This window comes from Nerophis ophidion, linkage group LG01 (genome assembly GCF_033978795.1).
Source record: "Nerophis ophidion isolate RoL-2023_Sa linkage group LG01, RoL_Noph_v1.0, whole genome shotgun sequence".
NCBI classification, from domain to species: Eukaryota; Metazoa; Chordata; class Actinopteri; order Syngnathiformes; family Syngnathidae; genus Nerophis; species Nerophis ophidion.
The window spans coordinates 2,485,899-2,505,521 of NC_084611.1; the positions used below are offsets into that span (position 1 = coordinate 2,485,899).

Sequence of the window (19,623 nt, forward strand, 5' to 3'; positions counted from 1 at the left end):
CATAAATTACTATAATTAGGAATGCACAAATAAATTTCACAATTCTTATTAATCCCGATTCTAAATTCGATTAATCATCTTCAAAAATCGACAAAAAAAAAATAAAATCATCATTTTGTTATTTTTATGACAATTACCATTATTACTGTAATTATTCATACTACTAGTTAGGGATGCACAAACAAAATTGGTTAAAGTCCGAATCCCGATTCTTATTCATCCCGATTCTAAATCGATTCATAATTTTTAAAAATCAATAAAAAAAAAAAAAAAATCATTAGTATTTTTTTTTAATACTATTGTCACTATTACTGTAATTATTCATACTATTACTTAGGGATGCATGAAAAAAATAGATTAACAACCAAATCACGATTCTTATTCATCCTGATTCCAAATCGATTAATCATTTTCAAAAATCGATTAAAAAAAAAATAATCTTTTTTTTAATGTTTTTATTTTTTAAATTTAGAATTATTATAACTATTACTATAATTATCCATACTACTAATTAGGAATGCACAAATAAATGATCACAATTCTTATTCATCCCGATTCTAAATTCGATTAATCATTTTCAAAAATCGACCCAAAAAAAAAAAATCATCATTTTGTTATTTTTAAGACAATTACCATTATTACTGTAATTATTCATACTACTAGTTAGGGATGCACAAACAAAATTGGTTGATGTCCGAATCCCGATTCTTATTTATCCCGATTCTATATCGGTTCATATTTTTTTTAAATCAATAAAAAAAATTTTTTAAATTATTAGTATTCTTTTTTTAATACTATTGTCACTATTACTGTAATTATTCATACTAGTAGTTAGGATGCATGAAAAAAAAGAAAGATTAACAACCAAATCGCGATTCTTATTCATCCCGAATCCAAATCGATTAATCATTTTCAAAAATCGATTATAAAAAAATAATAATAATCTTTTTTTAAATGTTTTTATTTTTTAAATTTAGAATTATTATAACTATTACTGTAATGATTCATACTACTAATTAGGGGTGCACAAAAAAATCGATTAATGTCCGAATCACGATTCTTATTTATTCCGATTCTTAATTTGATTCATAATTTTAAAAAATTGATTACAAAAAAAAGTACATTATTCTTTATTTATTTAAAACTATTACCACTATTACAACAATTATTCATTCTACTAATTAGGACTGCACAAAAAAATCAATTAATGTCCGAATCACGATTCTTATTCATCCCCATTTTAAATCAATTCATCATTTTTAAAAATTGTTTAAAAAATACACATAATAATATTTTGTTTTATTTTATTTTTATATATTATCACTATTTGTACAATTATCCATACTACTAATTAGGGCTGCAAAAAAAAAATATCACAATTCTTATTTATCCTGATTTTAAATTCGATTAATCATTTTCGAAAATCGATTTAAAAAAATCATCATTTTGTTGTTTTTAACACAATTATAACTATTACTATAATTATTCATACTACTAGTTAGGGGTACACAAAAAATCGATTAATGTTCGAATCCCGATTCTTATTCATCCTGATTCTAAATCGATTCATAATTTTAAAAAATCCATAAAAAAAAAAAATCCTAATTTTTATTTTTTTACTACTATTGTCACTATTACTGTAATTATTTATACTATTAGTTATGGTTGCATGAAAAAAAATGGATTAACAACCAAATCGAGATTCTTATTCATCCTGATTTTAAATCGATTAATAATTTTCAAAAATCGATTTAAAATAAAAGACCCCGCGACTCTAAAATGGAATAAGCGGTAGAAAAAGGATGGATATTTATTTCATTTTTTTTATTTCATTTACAACTATTACCATTATTGCTATAGTTATTAATACTACTAAATTGGGGTGCACACAAAAAATCGATTAATATCCGAATCACGATTCTTATTTATCCTGATTCTAAATCAATTCATAATTTCTAAAAATCAATAAATAAATAAGAATGATCATTTTTTATTTTTTAATACTATTATCACTATTACTGTAATAATTATACTATCAGTTAGGGATGCACCAAAAAAAATTGATTAACAACCAAGTCGCGATTCTTATTCATCCCGATTCAAAAATCGATTAAAAAAAAGAATAATAATCTTTTTTTTATGTTTTTATTTTTTTAATTTGCAATTATTGCAATTATTTAATTTGCAATTATTACCACTATTACTATAATTAGTTATTCTACTAATTAGGTGTGCACAAAAAAAATCAATTAATGTCTGAATCACAATTCTTACTCATCCCAACTATAAATTGGATTAATAATTTTCAAAAATGTATTTAAAAAAATATATATATTATTTATTTCGAAATAAATGTTCATTTGAAACTATTACCATTACTACTATAATTATTCATACTACTAATTAGGGATGCACAAAAGAAATCGATTAATGTCCGAATCACGATTTTTATATATTCCGATTCTTAATTTGATTCATAATTTTCAAAAATCGATAAAAAAAAAAAAGTATATTATTTTTTATTTATTTAAAACTATTACCACTATTTCTACAATTATTCATAATACTAATTAGGACTGCACAAAAAAATCGATTAATGTCCGAATCACGATTCTTATTCATCCCCATTCTAAATCTACTCACAATTTTCAAAACTCTAAAAAAAAATAAGAATTATAATTAACACAATCATCACTATTATTATAAATATTTATACTACTAGTTAGGGATGTGATACCATTTTTTTTTTAGTAAAGTTCAAATTCTTATTCTTCGTGATTTTAAATGGATTCATCATTTTCAAAAATCGATTTAAAAAATATAATAATATTTTTATTTCATTTATTTAAATTGTTGTACTACTATTAAAACTATTACTATAATTATTCATACTACCAGTAAGGGATGCACACAAAAAAAATCGATTAGCGTCCAAATCGTGATTTTTACACATCAGGATTGTTTTATGTATAATTATTTATGATTTATTATTTTTAAAAATCGATTAAAAAAAATTATCATCACAATTTATTAGTTTATTTTAAGCATTTTTTACATTTTTATTATAACTATTATGCACAAAAATTCGATTAATGTCTGAATCGCGATTCTTATTCATCCCGATTTCAAATGGAGTAATAATTTTCAAAAATCGATAAAAAAAAAAAAGTACATTATTTTTTATTAATTTAAAACTATTACCACTATTTCTACAATTATTCATACTACTAATTAGAACTGCACAAAAAAATCAATTAATGTCCAAATCACGATTCTTATTCATCCCCATTCTAAATCTATTCACAATTTTCAAAAATCTAAAAAAAAAAAAAAATAATAATTAACACAATTATCACTATTATTATAAATATTTATACTACTAGTTAGGGATGTGATACCATTTTTTTTTTAGTAACGTTCAAATTCTTATTCTTCGTGATTTTAAATGGATTCATCATTTTCAAAAATAGATTTAAAAAATATGATAATATTTTTAATTCATTTATTTAAATTGTTTTACTACTATTAAAACTATTACTATAATTATTCATACTACCAGTAAGGGATGCACACAAAAAAAATCGATTAGCGTCCAAATTGTGATTTTTACACATCAGGATTGTATTATGTATAATTATTTATAATTTATAATTTTAAAAAATCGATTAAAAAATTTTCTCATCACAATTTATTAGTTTATTTTAAGCATTTTTTACATTTTTATTATAACTATTACAATGATTCATTATACTAGTAGTTAGGACTGCACAAAAAAATCGATTAATGTCCAAATCACAATTCTTATTTATCCCGATTCTAAATCTAAAAAAAAAATAATAATAAATAATAATTAACACAGTCATCACTATTATTATAAATATTTATACTACTAGTTAAGGATGTGATACCATTTTTTTTTTAGTAAAGTTCAAATTCTTATTCTTCGTGATTCTGAATGGATTCATCATTTTCAAAAATCGATTTAAAAAATATAATAATATTTTTATTTCATTTATTCAAATTGTTCTACTACTATTAAAACTATTACTATAATTATTCATACTACCAGTAAGGGATGCACACAAAAAAAAATCGATTAGCGTCCGAATCGTGATTTTTATACATCAGGATTGTATTATGTATAATTATTTATGATTTATAATTTTTAAAAATCGATTAAAAAAAATATCATCACAATGTATTAATTTATTTTAAGCATTTTTTAAATTTTATTATAACTATTACTATAATTCATTATACTACCAGTTAGGGGTGCACAAAAATTAGATTAATGTCTGAATTGCGATTCTTATTCATCCCCATTTCAAATGGAATGATAATATTCAAAAATCGATAAAAAAGAAGTCCGAAAGAGGAAGAGATGATGAAGTATTATCTGCTCGCCGGCGCTACTTGGTGGTTGTTTGAGCACACTGCAGCTAGTCCCGCTCCTTCATGCTTCACTCACACGCAGGATTCTCACAAGAATGAGGGAAAGTGACAACCTTGATGCTGTCATGCTAGCAGACAATGCAGCCAACATGCTAAGCTGGCTAACAGAAAGTTCAACAACTTCATGCTAAAGCGCTAACTGGAAACCAAAGTAGTTTAGTCCGATTAAAAGCAGAGCGAGTGTAATATTTGATGAGCTTCAGAGGTGCAGGAGGACTAACGGGACATGCCGCTGCCACACCAGCTTAGCATCACAATCACTTTGTAGGGCGCCGCTTGGCGTACTCGTGGCTGGGCCGTTACTTCCGGCCCGCTAACCACGCCAGCACCTTTCATCGTGGCTCACATTCAATCCCCGAGCTGCGCGCTAACCGCTAAGACACCAAAGGTTCAGATTTAGCAACAACCAGCTCAGCCTCTACTCACATTTCATGTCTTTTATTGTGAAGGAGCCAGCAGCTTAAATCAACTGTAAGCTAAGCTAGGCTAATGTCAGCGACAAGACCAGAAAACACACTTAGCTAAGCTAGCTAACAGTCAAAAAGCTCATTTATGAAACATTTTGATCAGCTATCTTTGTTGTTCTTTCGTTTGAACTCCGACAAAAGTGGTTTGCCTCTAAATTTAACTCCTCCTGTTCTACTTTGAAATCCAGCCTTGGCAGGAAAACAAATACCTGCTGAGAGAATAACAATAACAAAGTCATAAACACAAGCTTTGTTTCAAATACAAACTTCTTAGCTGTTTAACGTCTATATGCTAATGACTAAACACTAACAACACAGTTATTTAACATGCTAAGTAACTAAATGCTATCTCTACATCTGTTTAACATTACATGCTAATGTAGTTAAGTACTTACAACTGTAAGCACCCACATTCCACATGCTAATGTGGCTAAATGCTAATCTCACAGCTATTAACATTTTAAATAGCTAAATGCTAATTTTATAGATGTTTAACATTACATGCTAATGTAGAAAAATACTAACTTTATAGCTGTTTAACATTTATATGCAGATGACTAAACGCTAACACTACAGTTATTTAACATGCTAATTAGCTAAATGCTAGTTCTACAGATGTTTAACATTACATGCTAATGTAGTTAAATACTTACAACTGTAAGCACCCACATTCCACATGCTAATGTGGCTAAATGCTAACCTCACAGCTATTAACATTTTAAATAGCTAAATGCTAATTTTATAGATGTTTAACATTACATGCTAATGTAGAGAAATACTGACTTTATAGCTGTTTAACATTTATATGCAGATGACTAAACGCTAACACTACAGTTATTTAACATGCTAATTAGCTAAATGCTAGTTATACAGATGTTTAACATTAAATGCTAATGTAGAAAAACACTAACTCTATAACCGTTTAACATTTATATGCTAATGACTAAACACTAACAACACAGTTATTTAACATGCTAAGTAACTAAATGCTATCCCTACATCTGTTTAACATTACATGCTAATGTAGTTAAGTACTTACAAGTGTAAGCACCCACATTCCACATGCTAATGTGGCTAAATGCTAACCTCACAGCTATTAGCATGTTAAGTAGCTAAATGCTAATTTTAAAGATGTTTAACATTACATGCTAATGTCGTTAAGTACTTACAAGTGTAAGCACCCACATTCCACATGCTAATGTGGCTAAATGCTAACCTCAAAGCTATTAACCGGTTAAGTAGCTAAATGCTAATTTTATAGATGTCTAACATTACATGCTAATGTAGAAAAATGCTAACTCTATAGCCGCTTAACATTTATATGCAGATGACTAAATGCTAATACTACAGTTATTTAACATGCTAAGTAGCTAAATGCTAGTTCTACAGATGTTTAACATTACATGCTAATGTAGAAAAACACTAACTCTTTAGCTGTTTAACACCTGTATGCTAACGACTAAACACTAACAACACAGTTATTTAACATGCTAAGTAACTAAATGCTATCTCTACATCTGTTTAACATTACATGCTAATGTAGTTAAGTACTTAAAACTGTAAGCACCCACATTCCACATGCTAAAGTGGCTAAATGCTAACCTCACAGCTATTAACCGGTTAAGTAGCTAAATGCTAATTTTATAGATGTCTAACATTACATGCTAATGTGGAAAAATGCTAACTCTATAACCGCTTAACATTTATATGCTGATGACTAAATGCTAATACTACAGTTATTTAACATGCTAAGTAGCTAAATGCTAGTTCTACAGATGTTTAACATTACATGCTAATGTAGAAAAACACTAACTCTTTAGCTGTTTAACATCTATATGCTAACGACTAAACACTAACAACACAGTTATTTAACATACTAAGTAACTAAATGCTATCTCTACATCTGTTTAACATTACATGCTAATGTAGTTAAGTACTTACAACTGTAAGCACCCACATTCAAAATGCTAATGTGGCTAAATGCTAACCTCACAGCTATTAGCATGTTAAGTAGCTAAATGCTAATTTTAAAGATGTTTAACATTACATGCTAATGTAGTTAAGTACTTACAACTGTGAGCACCCACATTCCACATGCTAGTGTGGCTAAATGCTAACCTCACAGCTATTAACATGCTAATTAGCTAAATGCTAGTTCTACAGATGTTTAACATTACATGCTAATGTGGAAAAACACTAACTCTATAGCCGTTTAACATTTATATGCTGATGACTAAACACTAACAACACAGTTATTTAACATGCTAAGTAACTAAATGCTATCTCTACATCTGTTTAACATTACATGCTAATGCAGTTAAGTACTTACAACTGTAAGCACCCACATTCCACATGCTAATGTGGCTAAATGCTAACCTCACAGCTATTAACATGTTAAGTAGCTAAATGCTAATTTTATAGATGTTTAACATTACATGCTAATGTAGAAAAATACTAACTTTATAGCTGTTTAACATTTATATGCAGATGACTAAACGCTAACACTACAGTTATTTAACATGCTAAGTAGCTAAATGCTAATTCTACAGATATTTAACATTACATGCTAATGTGGAAAAATGCTAACTCTATAGCCGCTTAACATTTATATGCTGATGACAAAATACTAACCTCACAGCTATTAACATGTTAAGTAGCTAAATGCTAATTTTATAGATGTTTAACATTACATGCTAATGTAGAAAAATACTAACTTTATAGCTGTTTAACATTTATATGCAGATGACTAAATGCTAACACTACAGTTATTTAACATGCTAATTAGCTAAATGCTAGTTCTACAGATGTTTAACATTACATGCTAATGTAGAAAAACACTAACTCTATAGCCGTTTAACATTTATATGCTGATGACTAAACACTAACAACACAGTTATTTAACATGCTAAGTAACTAAATGCTATCTCTACATCTGTTTAACATTACATGCTAATGTAGTTAAGTACTTACAACTGTAAGCACCCACATTCCACATGCTAATGTGGCTAAATGCTAACCTCACAGCTATTAACATGTTAAATAGCTAAATGCAAATTTTATAGATGTTTAACATTACATGCTAATGTAGAAAACTACTAACTTTTTAGCTGTTTAACATTTATATGCAGATGACTAAATGCTAACACTATAGTTATTTAACATGCTAAGTAGCTAAATGCTAGTTCTACAGATGTTTAACATTACATGCTAATGTAGAAAAACCCTAACTCTATAGCTGTTTAACATTTATATGCAGATGACTAAATGCTAACACTACAGTTATTTAATATGCTAAGTAGCTAAATGCTAGTTCTACAGATGTTTAACATTACATGCTAATGTAGTTAAGTACTTACAAGTGTAAGCAACCACATTCCACATGTTAATGTGGCTAAATGCTAACCTCACAGCTATTAACATTTTAAATAGCTAAATGCTAATTTTATAGATGTTTAACATTACATGCTAATGTAGAAAACTACTAACTTTATAACTGTTCAACATTTATATGCAGATGACTAAATGCTAACACTACAGTTATTTAACATGCTAAGTAGCTAAATGCTAATTCTACAGATTATTTAGAATTAAATGCTAATGTTGAAAAATGCTAACTATATAGCTGTTTAACATTTATATGGAGATGATTAAACACTAACACTAGAGTTATTTAACATACTAAGTAGCTCAATGCTATCTCTACAGCTGTTTAACATAGCTAATAGCATCAACATGCTAATGTGGCTAAATACTAACCTCACAGCTATTAACATGTTAAGTAGCTAAATGCTAATTTTATAGATGTTTAACATTACATGCTAATGTAGAAAAATACTAACTTTATAGCTGTTTAACATTTATATGCTGATGACTAAACGCTAACACTACAGTTATTTAACATGCTAAGTAGCTATATGCTAGTTCTAAAGATGTTTAACATTACATGCTAATGTAGAAAAACACTAACTCTATAGCTGTTTAACATTTATATGGAGATGACTAAACACTAACACTACAGTTATTTAACATACTAAGTAGCTCAATGGTATCTCTACAGCTGTTTAACGTAGCTAATAGCATCAACATGCTAATGTGGCTAAATGGTAACCTCACAGCTATTAACCGGTTAAGTAGCTAAATGCTAATTTTTTAGATGTTTAACATTACATGCTAATGTAGAAAAATACAAACTTTATAGCTGTTTAACATTTATATGCAGGTGACTAAACGCTAACACTACAGTTATTTAACATGCTAAGTAGCTAAAGGCTAATTCTACAGATGTTTAACATTACATGCTAATGTGGAAAAATGCTAACTCTATAACCGTTTAACATTTATATGCTGATGACTAAATGCTAACACTACAGTTATTTAACATGCTAAGTAACTAAATGCTAGTTCTACAGATGTTCAACATTACATGCCAATGTAAAAAAACACTAACCCTATAGCTGTTATGCTAACACTACAGTTATTTAACATGCTAAGTAGCTAAATGCTAGTTCTACAGATGTTTAATATTACATGCCAATCTAAAAAAACACTAACCCTATAGCTGTTATGCTAACACTACAGTTATTTAATATGCTAAGTAGCTAAATGCTAGTTCTACAGATGTTTAACGTTACATGCTAATGTAGAAAAACACTAACTCTATAGCTGTTTAACATTTATATGCTGATGACTAAACACTAACACTACAGTTATTTAACATGCTAAGTAGCTAAATGCTAATCCTACGATGTTTAACATTACATGCTAATGTAGAAAAATGCTAACTCTATAGCCGATTAACATTTATATGCTGATGACTAAACGCCAACACTGCAGTTATTTAACATGCTAAGTGGCTAAATACTAGTTGTACAGATGTTTAACATTGCATGCTAATGTAGAAAAACGCTAACTCTATAGCCGTTTAACTCTTATATGCTGATGACTAAACGCTAACAACACAGTTATTTAACATCGTAAGTAACTAAGTGTTACATCCTAATGTAGCTAAGAACTTACAACTGTAAACACCCACATTCTAAATGTTAATGTGGCTGAACGCTAACCTCACAGCTATTTAACATGTTAAGTAGCTAAATGCTAATCCTACGATGTTTAACATTACAAGCTAATGTAGAAAAACGCTAACTCTATAGCCGTTTAACATTTATATGCTGATGACTAAACACTAACACTACAGCTGTTTAACATGCTAAGTAGCTAAATGCTAATCCTACGGATGTTTAACATTACAAGCTAATGTACAAAAATGTTAACTCTATAGCCGTTAAACGTTTATATGCTGATGACTAAACGCCAACACTGCAGTTATTTAACATGCTAAGTAGCTAAATGCTAGTTCTACAGATGTTTAACATTACATGCTAATGTAGAAAAACGCTAACTCTATAGCCGTTTAACATTTATATGCTGATGACTAAACACTAACAACACAGTTGTTTAACATGCTAAGTAGCTAAATGCTATTCCTATGGATGTTTAACATTGCATGCTAATGTACAAAAACGCTAACTCTATAGCCGTTTAACATTTATATGCTGATGACTAAACGCAAACCGAAGCGGCGCTTGAAAGGCTCAGGTGGGCGGAGCCGGCCAGGTGGGCGGAGCCAGGCTGAGTGCTGTGTTCACAGGGTTGTTTGTTGTTCTCTGACTGTTGTGTCGTTCTGTCTCTGTGTCACATGACCATCATCAGACTAAAATCAGGAACTATGAAAACGTGGACCAACACAACTTTGACTTCAGGAGAACGCCAAAGGTATATCCAAAACGTTGCATGGCCGCGACCACGGTGCACGCCGCCCAACCGGGAAGCCAGGCCCCGCCCACTCAGATCCAAGATGGTGGCCGCCATCTTCCTTTTCTTTTGTCATGACTCGTGGGAATGTTAGCAAAAGGACAGACCACACCCCCCACGTGGGGGCTGCATGCGGGGGCCGGGTCGCCGGGTCTGATGGACGCCGCCCTCGAGGCGGGAGCCCCGCCCCCTACTCCTCTGCCCCACTCCCCGCCACTCTTGACTTTTCTTTGATTTGCGGTTGCATCAGCGCTCTCTCAACATGCACGTCCCTGATTGGTTGATTGGACTCTTGCATGTGCCACTTTTGTCCCGCCTCCCCCCACTCGGGCGAGAGGGAGCATGGTCGTGGGGGGGGCGTGGTCGGCGGGAGGGGAGGGCGTACGCCAGCTAACACGCTGTGTCCTATGATGTGTGCTGTGTGGGACGTCCAGGCCGAGAAGGTCCTGCTCTTCAACCAGGACACCAACCTGACCGCCCTGCTGCTGGAGGCCAAGGACCTGGAGGCCCGGGTCATCATCCTCTCTGCCAGGTAGGACGCACCTCACCTGGCCGGCCGGTCAGCTACGGTCCTGGTCAAAAGTCTACATACACTTGTGAAGGACATCATGTCTGGACTTTCCAATCATTTCTACAACTCTTATTTTTTGGTGAGTCCTGTTGGAACACCCAACTGCGCCCAGGACCCAACCTCCGGGCTGATGACTGTAGCTTGTCCTGAAGAATTTGGAGCTAATCCTCCTTTTTTCATCGTCCCATTTACTCTCTGTGTCAGATTCAAACACCGATGACATCTGTTAGACAGGACAAGAAGCAAAGGATATCAAACAGAGACAGGATTCAATTTACCGTATTTCCTTGAATTGCCGCCGGGTATAAAGTATGCGCCTGCCTAGAATTACTGCCGGGTCAAACTCATTTCGCAAAATATTATTTTTATTAGCGCATGTCTAGAATTTCCAACTCATTTCGCCAAATAATTAGCATATGTCTAGAATATCCCCCGGGTCAAACTCGTCACGTCACGAGTGACACTTCACCTGTCATCATTTTCAAAATGGAGGAGGCTGATTTCAATCATTTGAAATGGCATAAAGGGAAGAAGATTAAGAGCTATTCAGTAGGATTTAAGGTCCAAGCATCATGTCTGGACTTTCCAATCATTTCTACAACTCTTATTTTTTGGTGATTCCTGTTGGAACACCCAACTGCACCCGAGACCCAACCTCCGGGCTGATGACTTTAGCTTGTCCTGAAGAATTTGGAGCTAATCCTCCTTTTTCATTGCCCCATTTACTCTCTGTGTCAGATTCAAACACAGATGACATCTATTAGACAGGACAAGAAGCAAAGGATATCAAACAAAGACAGGATTCAATTTACCGTATTTCCTTGAATTGCCGCCGGGTATAAAGTATGCGCCTGCCTAGAATTACTGCCGGGTCAAACTCGTTTCGCAAAATTCTATTTTTATTAGCGCATGTCTAGAATTTCCAACTCATTTTGCCAAATAATTAGCATATGTCTAGAATTTCCACCGGGTCAAACTCGTCACGTCACGAGTGACACTTCACCTGTCATCATTTTCAAAACGGAGGAGGCTGATTTCAATCATTTGAAATGGCATAAAGGGAAGAAGATTAAGAGCTATTCAGTAGGATTTAAGGTCCAAGCTATTGAATATGCTAAAAAGAACAGTAAGCAGCTATGTTTTATTAATATACCGTAGCTGCGTGTGTCAAATATGAGTCATTAAATGACTCCCGCCTCCTGGTGGTAGAGGGCGCTAGTGATCCTTCTTGCGACTACTCGGCTGCAGAAGAAGTGACAACAAGCAGCCATCCTTTATTTTTGTCCTCTGGCTTGCACTTTTAACATGGAGGATTACATATCTAAAATAAATTTGTTTTCTAAACTGGACTTTCAATCTGTGCTAATGTTGCATGCACACATCCAGACATGATGGCTAACTTTATTTATCGCCCGCCAGCGAGGACGAAGCGGCGGGCGTCTACAAGGCGGCCCGACAACTCAACATGACGGGCTCCGGGTACGTTTGGATCGTGGGCGAGAGAGAAATGACCGGAAAGGCTTTGAGTGAAGCTCCAGACGGTACGTCCGCCTCTTCCTCCTCCTCCTCCTCCTCCTCCTTCTTCTTCTTCTCTTCTGGCTGTCTGTCCTCCACTCTGCTTCTGTCTGTCCTCCACACCTCCACTCCTTATTAACTCCTCCTTCTCTTCAGGTGAAAGCGCTGGCTCTCCAGCAATTAGCCAGCCCTCCATTTCAGTTTCAACCTCTTTTTAGCCAGCACAGAGCTTTATTATTGTTGTCAGCATGTGGATGCTAACAGTGTTTAGCTACCTTAGCAAGTGAATGCTAACAGTTGTAAGTAGGGATAGCATTTAGCTACGTTAGCATGTGGATGCTAACAGTCGTAAGTAGGGTTTGCATATAGCTATACTAGCATGTTGAATGTGAATGCTAACAGTTGTAAGTACTTAGCTACAGCTGTACAATTAGCATTTAGCTGCTAAGCATGTTAAATAACTGCAGGGTTAGCGCTTAGTCATTAGCATACAGATGGTTGAACGGCAATATAGTTAGTATTTTTCTACATTTTTCTACATGCTAAGTAGCATTTAGCTACTTAGCATGCTAAATAACTGTAGTGTTAGCATTTAGTCATCAGTATTTAAATTTTAAACGGCTATAGAGTTAGCATTTTTCCACATTAGCATGTAATGTTAAACATCTTTGGAATTAGCATTTAGCTACTTAGCATGTTAAATAACTGTAGGGTTAGCGCTTAGTCATTAGCATACAGATGGTTAAACGGCAATAGAGTTAGTATTTTTCTACATTTTTCTACATGCTAAGTAGCATTTAGCTACTTAGCATGCTAAATAACTGTAGTGTTAGCATTTAGTCATCAGCATTTAAATTTTAAACGGCTATAGATTTAGCATTTTTCCACATTAGCATGTAATGTTAAACATCTTTGGAATTAGCATTTAGCTACTTAGCATGTTAAATAACTGTAGGGTTAGCGCTTAGTCATTAGCATACAGATGGTTGAACGGCAATATAGTTAGTATTTTTCTACATTTTTCTACATGCTAAGTAGCATTTAGCTACTTAGCATGCTAAATAACTGTAGTGTTAGCATTTAGTCATCAGCATTTAAATTTTAAACGGCTATAGATTTAGCATTTTTCCACATTAGCATGTAATGTTAAACATCTTTGGAATTAGCATTTAGCTACTTAGCATGTTAAATAACTGTAGGGTTAGCGCTTAGTCATTAGCATACAGATGGTTGAACGGCAATAGAGTTAGTATTTTTCTACATTTTACTACATGCTAAGTAGCATTTAGCTACTTAGCATGCTAAATAACTGTAGTGTTAGCATTTAGTCATCAGTATTTAAATTTTAAACGGCTATAGAGTTAGCATTTTTCCACATTAGCATGTAATGTTAAACATCTTTGGAATTAGCATTTAGCTACTTAGCATGTTAAATAACTGTAGGGTTAGCGCTTAGTCATTAGCATACAGATGGTTAAACGGCAATAGAGTTAGTATTTTTCTACATTTTTCTACATGCTAAGTAGCATTTAGCTACTTAGCATGCTAAATAACTGTAGTGTTAGCATTTAGTCATCAGCATTTAAATTTTAAACGGCTATAGATTTAGCATTTTTCCACATTAGCATGTAATGTTAAACATCTTTGGAATTAGCATTTAGCTACTTAGCATGTTAAATAACTGTAGGGTTAGCGCTTAGTCATTAGCATACAGATGGTTGAACGGCAATATAGTTAGTATTTTTCTACATTTTTCTACATGCTAAGTAGCATTTAGCTACTTAGCATGCTAAATAACTGTAGTGTTAGCATTTAGTCATCAGCATTTAAATTTTAAACGGCTATAGATTTAGCATTTTTCCACATTAGCATGTAATGTTAAACATCTTTGGAATTAGCATTTAGCTACTTAGCATGTTAAATAACTGTAGGGTTAGCGCTTAGTCATTAGCATACAGATGGTTGAACGGCAATAGAGTTAGTATTTTTCTACATTTTACTACATGCTAAGTAGCATTTAGCTACTTAGCATGCTAAATAACTGTAGTGTTAGCATTTAGTCATCAGTATTTAAATTTTAAACGGCTATAGAGTTAGCATTTTTCCACATTAGCATGTAATGTTAAACATCTTTGGAATTAGCATTTAGCTACTTAGCATGTTAAATAACTGTAGGGTTAGTGCTTAGTCATTAGCATACAGATGGTTGAACGGCAATAGAGTTAGTATTTTTCTACATTTTTCTACATGCTAAGTATCATTAAGCTACTTAGCATGCTAAATAACTGTAGTGTTAGCATTTAGTCATCAGTATTTAAATTTTAAACGGCTATAGAGTTAGCATTTATCCACATTAGCATGTAATGTTAAACATCTTTGGAATTAGCATTTAGCTACTTAGTATATTAAATAACTGTAGGGTTAGCACTTAGTCATTAGCATACAGATGTTAAAAGGCTATAAATTAAGTATTTTCATACATTAAAATGTAACATTAAACAAATGGAGAATTAGCATTTAGCTACTTAGCATGTTAAATAGCTGTAGGGTTAGCGCTTAGTCATTAGCATACAGGTGTTTAAACGGCAAAAGAGTTAGTATTTTTCCTACACTAGCATGTAATCCTAAACATATGTAGAATTAGCATTTAGCTACTTAGCATGTTAAATAACTCTCAAGTAAGCGTTTACTCATTAGCATACAGATGTTAAATGGCTGTAGAGTTAGTATTTTTCTACATTAGCATGTAATGCTAAACATATGTAGAATCAGCATTTAGCTATTTAGCATGTTAAATAACTATCGGGCAAGCGTTTACTCATTAGCATACAAATGTTAAACGGCTATAGTTAGTATTTTTCTACATTAGCATGTAACATTAAACATCTGTAGATATAGCATTTAGCTACTATGTTAAATAGCTGTAAGGTTAGCATTTAGTCACATTAGCATGTGTAATGTGGACGCTAACAGTTGTAAGTACTTAGCTACATTAGCATGTAATGTTAAACAGGTGTAGAGATAGCAATGGGCTACTAAGCATGTTAAATAACTGTAGGGTTAGCGCTTAGTCATCAGCATACAGATGTTAAAAGGCTATAAAGTTAGTATTTTCCTACATTAGCATGTAATGTCAAACATATGTAGAGTTAGCATTTTTAGCTACTTATCATGTTAAATAGCTGTAAGGTTAGCATTTAGTCACATTAGCATGTGGATGTTAAAAAGTTGTAGAATTAGCATACAGCTACCTTAACTTGTAGATAGCAACAGTTATAACTCGGCTAAGCATGTAGCTACTCTAACGTGTGGTTAGCAGTTACAAAATAGGTTTCCATTTAGCCCCTTTACGATGTGGAATCGATGAGGTGGCGACTTGTCCAGGGTGTACACCGCCTTCCGCCCGATTGTAGCTGAGATAGGCTCGAGCGCCCCCCGCGACCCCAAAAGGGAATAAGCGGTAGGAAATGGATGGATGGATACCATGTGGAATGTGGATGCTAAAAGTTTGAAGTACTTAACTAGATCAGCATATAAATGTTAAACAGCTATAGAGTTAGTATTTTTCTACAGTAGCATGTTGAGGTAAACATCTGTAGAATTAGCACTTAGCACCATTAGCATGTGGATGCTAACAGTTGTTGGTTGGGTTAGCATTTAGGTACGTAAGCATGAGGATAGCATGTTAAACAGCTCTCGCGATAGCATTTAGCACGATTAGCATATGGATGCTAACAATTTTAAGTAAGCTAGAATTTTCCTACATTAGCATGTGGATGTTAAACAGCTTTAGGGTTAGCATTCAGCTACATTGGCCTGTGTAAGGTTAGCATTTAGCTGGATTAGCCTGTGGATGGCATGGCTAATGCTACATCTTGTGCATGAAAGTACAACAACACCTGTTGCTAGTTGTGTAGCGCTGTGGTTGTCCTTGGTTACGTGTGACATTGTGCGTCCAACAACATTGATGGAAACATGTCGGCTTTGATGCAGGAAGCTAATGGCGCTCAGCGCTAATTAGCTTCTTAGCGGCGTGTGGTTGAACGTTTAAACATGTCCGCCATGTTTAAAAGTTTTTATTGTTGCTTGGGGTGTAACTATTCATTTTGACATCCATCCCTTGAGTTAGCATCCAACAGGGAAGCTAATCTTGATTTATTTCTATTAGATTCCTATTGGGTTTTTTTCAATTAAAGGATAAAATGAAAACAAATAAAGCAGTAGAAATATATTTAAGTTGATTTAATTAAGCTAACAGTTGTTTTTTAAGTAAGCTAACAGTAGTTTTAAGTAAGCTAATAGTAGTTGTTTTCTATTAAGGGATAAAATGAAAACAAATAAAGCAATAGAAATAAATTTAAGTTGATTTAAGTAAGCTAACAATATTTTTTTTCTATTAAGGGATAAAATGAAAACAAATAAAGCAGTAGAAATATGTTTAAGTTGATTTAAGTAAGCTAACATTTGTTTTTTAAGTAAGCTAACAGTAGTTCTAAGTAAGCTAATAGTAGTTTTTTTCTATTAAGGGATAAAATGAAAACAAATAAAGCAGTAGAAATTTATTTAAGTTGATTTAAGTAAGCTAACAGTAGTTTTTTTTCTATTAAGGGATAAAATGAAAACAAATAAAGCAGTAGAAATATATTTAAGTTGATTTAAATAAGCTAACAGTTGTTTTTTAAGTAAGCTAACAGTAGTTTTTAGTAAGCTAATAGTAGTTGTTTTCTATTAAGGGATAAAATGAAAACAAATAAAGCAGTAGAAATATATTAAAGTTGATTTAAGTAAGCTAACAGTTGTTTTTTAAGTAAGCTAACAGTAGTTCTAAGTAAGCTAATAGTAGTTTTTTTCTATTAAGGGATAAAATGAAAACAAATAAAGCAGTAGAAATTTATTTAAGTTGATTTAAGTAAGCTAACAGTAGTTTTTTTTCTATTAAGGGATAAAATGAAAACAAATAAAGCAGTAGAAATATATTTAAGTTGATTTAAGTAAGCTAACAGTTGTTTTTTAAGTAAGCTAACAGTAGTTTTAAGTAAGCTAATAGTAGTTGTTTTCTATTAAGGGATAAAATGAAAACAACTAAAGCAGTAGAAATATATTGACGTTGATTTTAGTAAGCTTACAGTAGCTTTTTTTAAGTAAGCTAACAGTATTTTTTTCTAATAAGGGATAAAATGAAAACAACTAAAGCAGTAGAAATATATTTAAATAGATTTAAGTAAGTTTACAGTAGTATTTTGAGTAAGCTAACAGTAGTTTTTTTCTATTAAGGGATAAAATGAAAACAACTAAAGCAGTAGAAAAATATTTAAGTTGATTTAAGTAAGCTAACAGTAGGTTTTTTTAAGTAAGCTAACAGTAGGTTTTTTTAAGTAAGCTAAGAGTAGTTTTAAGTAAGCTAACAGTAGTTTTTTTTCTATTAAGGGATACGATGAAAACAAATAAAGAAGTAGAAATATATTTAAATTGATTAAGGCAAGTTAACTGTAGTTTTTTAAGTAAGCTAAGAGTAGTTTTAAGTAAGCTAATAGTAGTTTTCTCTATTAAGGGATAAAATAAAAACAAATAAAGCAGTAGAAATGTATTTTAGTTGATTTTTTTTAAAATAAGCTAACAGTAGTTTTGTTATTAAGAGATCAAATGAAAACAACTAAAGCAGTAGAAATATATTTAAGTGGATTTAAGTAAGCTAACAGGTTTTTTTTAAGTAAGCTAAGAGTAGTTTTAAGTAAGCTAACAGTAGTTTTAAGTAAGGTAATAGTAGTTTTTTTTCTATTAAGGGATACGATGAAAACAAATAAAGAAGTAGAAATATATTTAAGTTGATTAAGGCAAGTTAACTGTAGTTTTTTAAGTAAGCTAAGAGTAGTTTTAAGTAAGCTAATAGTAGTTTTCTCTATTAAGGGATAAAATAAAAACAAAGCAGTAGAAATGTATTTAAGTTGATTTATTTATTTATTTATTTTAAATAAGCTAACAGTAGTTTTTTTCTATTAAGAGATAAAATTAAAACAACTAAAGGAGTAGAAATATATTTAAGTGGATTTAAGTAAGCTAACAGTGTTTTTTTTTTAAAATAAGCTAAGAGTAGTTTTAATTGAGCTAATAGTAGTTTTTTTGTATTAAGCGATAAAATGAAAACAAATAAAGCAGTAGAAATATATTTAAGTTGATTTAAGTAAGCTAACAGTAGCATTGCTCAAAAATGACATTTATTTCAATGTTTGTTCCTAAATGCACAAACATTTTACGATAAAGGGCGTCCCCAAAGTATGTTTAAAATTTTACATTTAATATACACTTACTTTTGATAGTATCACATGTTATATATTTGTTGCTGTTTAAAATGTTTTGAAATATTGAACTTTTGTGATTTTAACTAAAAATGTAAAAAATTTTTGCAAAAAGTAGGTGTTTTATACATGATGTGTGCATTTTATGTCCAGGGGTGTCCAAACTTCCCCAGTAAGAATCACGCAGACAAAAATTAAAACATCTGTAGACTTAAAAATTCTAAAGCTATGTTATGCTAACACAACCATGCTAACATCTTTGTGTTTTCGCTTTCAAAGCTAATTAGGCTGGTATTTAACATCACATCTTTAAAAAAGGAGCGGTGGGTGGTAAATGTAAAAGCAGGTTAACTTTGGACACCTGTGGTGCGTCATGAGGAACAGGAAGTTATATCTCATGTTTACGTCTCACACCATGAATGTTTGCACCCCTTCTAGCTAGCCTGTGCCTTTCAATGTGCTAACATCTTTTGTTTGTTTCTTTAGCGTCTTTCCTCACGCCGCCCGT

General features: G+C 32.0%; 1 pseudogene; it reads left to right on the top strand.

Moving 5' to 3' along the window:
* The window catches only part of LOC133548661 (glutamate receptor ionotropic, NMDA 1-like), a 53,830-nt pseudogene that overhangs the window by 2,539 nt on the left and 31,668 nt on the right, over positions 1–19,623 (top strand).